The sequence below is a fragment of the Morone saxatilis genome, unplaced genomic scaffold, assembly GCF_004916995.1.
Source record: "Morone saxatilis isolate NCDOM2014 unplaced genomic scaffold, NCSU_SB_2.0 Contig2, whole genome shotgun sequence".
Classification (NCBI taxonomy): Eukaryota; Metazoa; Chordata; class Actinopteri; family Moronidae; genus Morone; species Morone saxatilis.
The window spans coordinates 1267167-1273385 of NW_023339762.1; the positions used below are offsets into that span (position 1 = coordinate 1267167).

A 6219-nucleotide genomic window follows, 5' to 3' on the forward strand; every position below is an offset into this window, starting at 1 on the left:
GCGGTCGCATTTAAATTATAACGTGAACAACCATGCAAAAAAAAATCGGATCTCAGCATGAATTGAGCATTAAGACCTGCAATGTGAACGTCCTCTACGTTCCTTTTTAAGTGTTCAATTTACAACATTCACAATGGACATAATTGGGCTTTTAGACACAAGAAGAAAGCCAATCTCTTTGTAAACACATCGCATTCAGTTTTTGTAACAAATGAAGGCAAGGCAAGTTAGCTTTGACAGTATAGCACATGTAAATCCTATTATATCCTAATGTTTTAATGCTAAACACTGGATGTGAACTGGATATAACATCAATACTAATATTTCCATTATTGGTTTAAGTTTCTAAGAGATCAAGCAGCCTACTTACAAAGAAGTTATATTTTTTTTATTTTTCATTAGTTTTATTTCAATATTTTTTTTTTTTTGTTTGTTTCAATTATAGGAGAAATAAATCAGATTACTAATATGGCTGCTGTTATAGAGAATTTAAGTTTTAATAAAACTTTTTTACGACTGCTTAAACAAATAACTTTATTAAAAAATATTGAAGTGCAATATTCTTTAACATGTTAAAAAAAACTGAACATGCATAGTCAACCAGTGCTAGTTACTGAGAGCTGCTTTTTCTCTCTTACTCTGTGCTACTTGCCACAGTATTGTAAATCACAGCGCACTCTGCTGGATAAACTTTGCACTGACACCAGAATATTACTACTTTCATTTTCTTTTCTGCATTATATACCACAACCAAAAAACAGACATACTGGCATTGGTGTGTATGTTATGCGTCGATATCTGTGAAATATTGACCAACTGTTGGTTTGGCTCTCATCTAGATTGCTGGATTTTCTGTCTTTTTAAAAGTTTGCTGTTACCATTTATGTATAAAATATAATATTTGCTGGATAGAAACAGCTTCAGAAAATAAAGGTGGTTTTGCAGGGAAAGATGATCATTAGGGTTGGGAAAGAAATCAGTTCACAAAAGAACCCAAAGTCAACTTCCAACCAACACACTGCCCCATTTACTATGCAGCTAACTGGTCAGGTGAAGATAACTTGGTCCAGTCTGGTTTATCTCAAAAGCATTTCAAAATATTATTTCTCCAGTGATGTTTCTTTTCCAGGCAGAAGACTAGCATGCTTTCAAATGAATGCGGGAAAAAAAAAGTCTTGTAGCCGGATGTGAAAAGTCTTAAAACCCCATGTTTCCAACAGTTTTTCATAAGCATGTCTTCCATTCTATCAGCCAACCACCTCCTTTAATCTGTCAGATCTATAACAGACTTCTACATGCTGTGGACTGTTGGAACTTGACTGATTCATGCCATAAATCTTTTGAATGTTTTCCTCGCAACTAATCTGTCCTTCTCTTCTTGTCTTGTTTTACTCAGTCATTGCATGTTGGGTTGCTCTCACAGATACTTAGAAATTGGCATATAAAATCCTATCCACCGTGTCTGTGAAACCAACCTGGTTGTGTTCAGTGTCTTTGGCTGGCTGGTGGGCCGGCTACCCGTCTCCTGCCTGCCTATCTCTTAACCCTTCATCTTTCTTCTGGTGTGATTTCCTCTTTTCTCTGCTCTGCCTGCCTTCCGTTCGGGAGCAGAATAATGTATCGCACGTATAGGATGTGAGTACCTCCTCCTCGCCCCCCTTTTCTACATATTGTCATTGTAAGAACTCTACTCTGAATCCGATCTAATACTCATCATTCATCAAACTAATGAACAGAAAGGTTTGCTGTGACTTTCGAGTTTTAGTCGTGCTTCTTTACATGGTAGGGAATAAGGGTCTGTTCTTCTTCCCTGCTGTCACATGATGCACCAGACTAATGTTCAAAATGTCCTGTCACTTTTAGATGTGGTTCATTCTTCTTCCTCATCACCCCTGTCTTACTTGTGTATGTTGTGTATACTGTACCTGGAAATGTGATTAACTGTCCTCTGCAAAGTGAAACTACAAATAAAAGGACACTTTGTATTCTTGAAAAGGTTTTTGAAAGTTGCAATAAGGAAAACTATTGTTGGCCATGTTTTTTTTTTTTTTTTTTTTAACCTTTTTTTTTTATAGTTGGCAACAATTTTGATTGTTTTTATGATGTGAAATTTGTACTTAGAAAACAAGAGGATGATAAGTCCTGACACTGATAATGAGCTTTTCTATCAATTCAATATTCTTAGAAATCTCAGCAGTTGTAATGGGTTACGATGCACCCACCTGGATCCACAGTGAGTAGAGCTGCAACGAGGTGTCGAATGATTGCTCAATCGGTCGACAGAAAAATAACTACCCAACTCTTTTGATCTTTGATTAATCGTTAAAAGTAATTTTTCATGTAAAATGTCATCTGTCGCAGCCTACTACACCCTTTTTAATTCTCCGGTATGTATGTGTGAGTCTTTGGGGGACTTTATGTGTTCGAAAGCACAAGTCTAAACCATTGTGCCAAAATTTACCAATAAATAGCATGAACTCCTGTAAATGATGCGTCTCGATCAGTATATGTTTGAAAATGAGAGCGGTTTCACAGACTCATTCAAAGCAGAGGCCTCTTGAGCTAGTCAATAGCACTGAGGGCGACCCATCAGTGCCATATTGCAAAATTGTTATACTGAATGAAGTAGAAATTGGATGTAGCATTTTTTTTCCCCCTAAGATGCTTGGATCCAATAACAGCCAAGAATTTAAATGTTGGCTGACTCTGAATATAAAGATTGCTAGCTACTATAGGCTAGATGTTTTGTGTGATGTGGGGTGTGGAGAAATGCACGAGAGAGACTGACCACCTCTCAGTGTGACATGGAACAGTGCTGGAAAGACTGTACTTCTAGTTACTGTCAAAGCACCACCAGACTCTCAGTTGTAGCCCTTTTGAGAGAGTCCGTGGGGGCGCAGCTTTACTATAAGAGGTTTGTGTGTGTGTCTCTGTGGGGGAGTGTCAATACACAGCTGTACCCCTGCTGTTTGTTGTGATTGATGTTACTGTTAATCTGCCCTAAATATCTTGTTACGCTCTGAATTTCACACAGAGGCCCGCCAATAACTACAAAGACCTCTGGTCTTGGCTATTACATCATGGTTTGGGAGGGGCAAGAGAATTCGGCTGAATGGAACTTTCAGATCCAGACAGATGAATACATACTAATCTGAGCACAAAAAGCTAGTTTTACAGTGTGTTTTGTTGGAAAAATCCCCTTTTATTAACACGCATACAAGAATCTACGTGATCATGTTTACAGTGCCAAAACAAAAATTTAGAGTGGAGCTCCTCTCTAAATGGAACCAGTGGTTGTACAGAAGACTCAGCCCTGACCATCTATATGAGCTCTTACTTAAAATTTAAATTCACTGCTTCTTCACAGCTTTTATTTGAGCGACTATTAGTTTTATTTTAAGATTCAAATATTTTTAAAAAAAAAGGCATCATTAATGTGGCCACCAATGATTGAATGAAAACGCTTAGACTTTTTCTCTTATCCAGTTGTCGAAGTAGCTGTTCTGTGTGTATCCTTTTAGAAAGGAGTGGAATAAAAACAAATGCTTAATGTTGGTTTTAGATCAGTGCTGATCAGCTCCAGTCATGTCAGATACAAAGATCAGCTTCACACACTAGAATACTTTAATATAAAGGTCTCCCTAACAGAACCTCCGTTAGTCTCAAAGCAGGGAAGGTTCTCAAGGGTAAACCCACTGACCTAATCTTGAAGTTGTTGAAAACTCCTTCACTGATTGTTTATAAGTGGGGTTTTTGCCATATGAGGATGATTCTAACCTTTATCCTTTTTCATTAGACTGAAAATTTCTGACAGTACGTGGATGTTTCCAGTGGTCCTCAAACTAGTAAAATGGACTGGAGTTGAGAGGCACTGATCGATTATACCCTGGACTAAATATACTGTCTTGTCCATTTTCCACTATCTAACCTTCCACCATCCAGCCAAGCCCGTCAGAATGCCCAGCTCAGCGAGTCCTCCCACCCGTCCATCCCTAAAGAGTTCCAGTTGGACCTGGACATGATCGAGATGGACCAGAGCAGGGTGTGCGAGCTGCCGGACCTTGTCCAACACAAGCTGGACGAGCTGCTGGAGCCAATCATGATCCCTGAACCCAAGTAAATGCACTTGGATGTAGTTAGCTGAAGCACATACACAGTGCTAAAAAGTAACATTCTTGAGAACAATAATAGTTTTTAATAATAGTTTAATAGTGTTTGTGTTTTTGTGTTTAAAGGATGCGTTCTGTCTCTCCACACTTTGATGACCTCCACAACAGCACGGCCTCCACCATCAACTTTGTCATCTCTCAGGTGGCTAGTGGTGACATCAACACCAGCATACAGGCCCTGGCACAGGTATAGCACACACAGAGACATGCAGACACACAAACAGGTTTCAAGTGTTATTCCTGTGAACTGTAATACAACCACTCTTATCACTGAATTATTACTGCAGTATTTGCTCACTGTGAGACTTGATGTCATTATTAAAACAAAACCATATATATGTCTCAAATATCTGGCATCAGTCAGGCCTTTATTAGGGCTACACACCATAAATCATATGTTTCTATACGCTTTAATATCTCCTGAAAGAAATGCTGATTCTCAAAGTTACCACCACAGCACACATGACAAGAAGTTAATTTAACTATTGAGACCCTAAGAACCTGTGCAAAAACTTAAATAAAAGGTAGACATTTCAGCCAATAATTTCATAAAGACTTTTAGCAATGCAGAGAAATGATTTATTAGCTGGCTAGCAGCAGCATGTCCAAGTGTACCAAGTGTTTCTGGAGAGCTGCTCACTGATTACTGTACAAAAGCAGTGAAACTGGATCATAGTTTGAGAAAAATGGTTTGGTTGGTCTGCTTTCCCTCAGGCATCCTCCAGCTGCTCTACCTCAACTCCGCTATCGACTAATCAGACGTTATCTTCCTATGTACCTAGCTAGTTACTGTAATATATCCATGAAATACAGTCTTTTTTTGGTCCACATGTCAGAAATCAAAACAAGCCACAAATTCACTAAAAAGCTCTGTGAAGCTGAGGGGAACAGATCCACTATTGCCACTGTAAGATGAGATCTAAAATGTGTGCTTTGTCCCCACAGATCGACGAGGTGTTGCGGCAGGAGGACAAAGCAGAAGTCATGTCGGGACACATCGATCAGTTCCTCATTGCTACTTTCATGCAGCTGAGGCTCATCTATAGCACGCACATGGCTGATGACCGACTGGACAAGAAGGACATCATCAAACTGTACAGCTGCATCATAGGAAACATGCTGTCTGTGAGTCACTGCCTGCGAATGCTGTCTTACTGATGGTTCCCTATCAGGACCTACATTAATGAGGCTGAGGAGACACGAACGTCTTCATGAACTTACTCTTGTGTCTTTCTGTCAGTTGTTCTCCATGGAGTCCCTGGCCAGAGAGGCGTCTATGGGTGTGTTGAAGGACCTTATGCACGGTCTGATAACACTGATGCTGGACGGCAGAGTGGAGGACATCGAGGATGGACAGCAGCTCATCAGATCAGTCAACCTGCTGGTCATCAGAGTTCTGGAGAAGTCTGACCAGACCAACATGATCAGGTTAGTGCGAAGAAACCATTCAAATTTCACTTTTCATTTCCCAAACCCCGACATTATTCCCAACAGCATGCAGCATATTCCAAGAACCCAATATGCCTCACTTCCACTGCATGGTATGGCTCAACGTGACTCGCTTGGAACTGTTCTTTTATGGCTTTCCACTGGCAAATGTTGTGGGTGGTACCTACCTGGTACTTCGTTCTCTTTTTTTAATTATTTCTTTTTCTTGACTTTCTAGTGACTGGTCAGAGAACACTAACTAGAACTGTCACTTGTGCAACAAGGAGCAACCAGTCGTCTGGGCTTGATGTAGGCTTTCCCAAACTGCTGGTTCTGTGCTGGCGATAGTCATGACCGGCGGCATATTGCTTTTGGGTTGTCCTGCCATTCTTGTGAATGCAATATCTCAAATGCATCGCAGGAATTTCTTTGGCAAAAACATCCACATGGAGTGTGTTTTTAAAAACAAAAAAAAACATAATACTTACAGTATACTCAATCAGTATGTACTGCATACTGCCCTGTTAGTATGTGATATTGAACTCACCCTTGGACTTAAAGGGGAACTTCGGCAGATTTTTACCCTAGTCTTGATCACTAGAAGTCCCCGAGTACTGTCGAT

General features: G+C 39.9%; 1 protein-coding gene across 1 annotated transcript in view; it reads right to left on the bottom strand.

The window, feature by feature from the left end:
• The window catches only part of ckap5 (cytoskeleton associated protein 5), a gene marked incomplete at both ends in the record, with an annotated part of 27871 nt that overhangs the window by 3329 nt on the left and 18323 nt on the right, over window positions 1-6219 (bottom strand).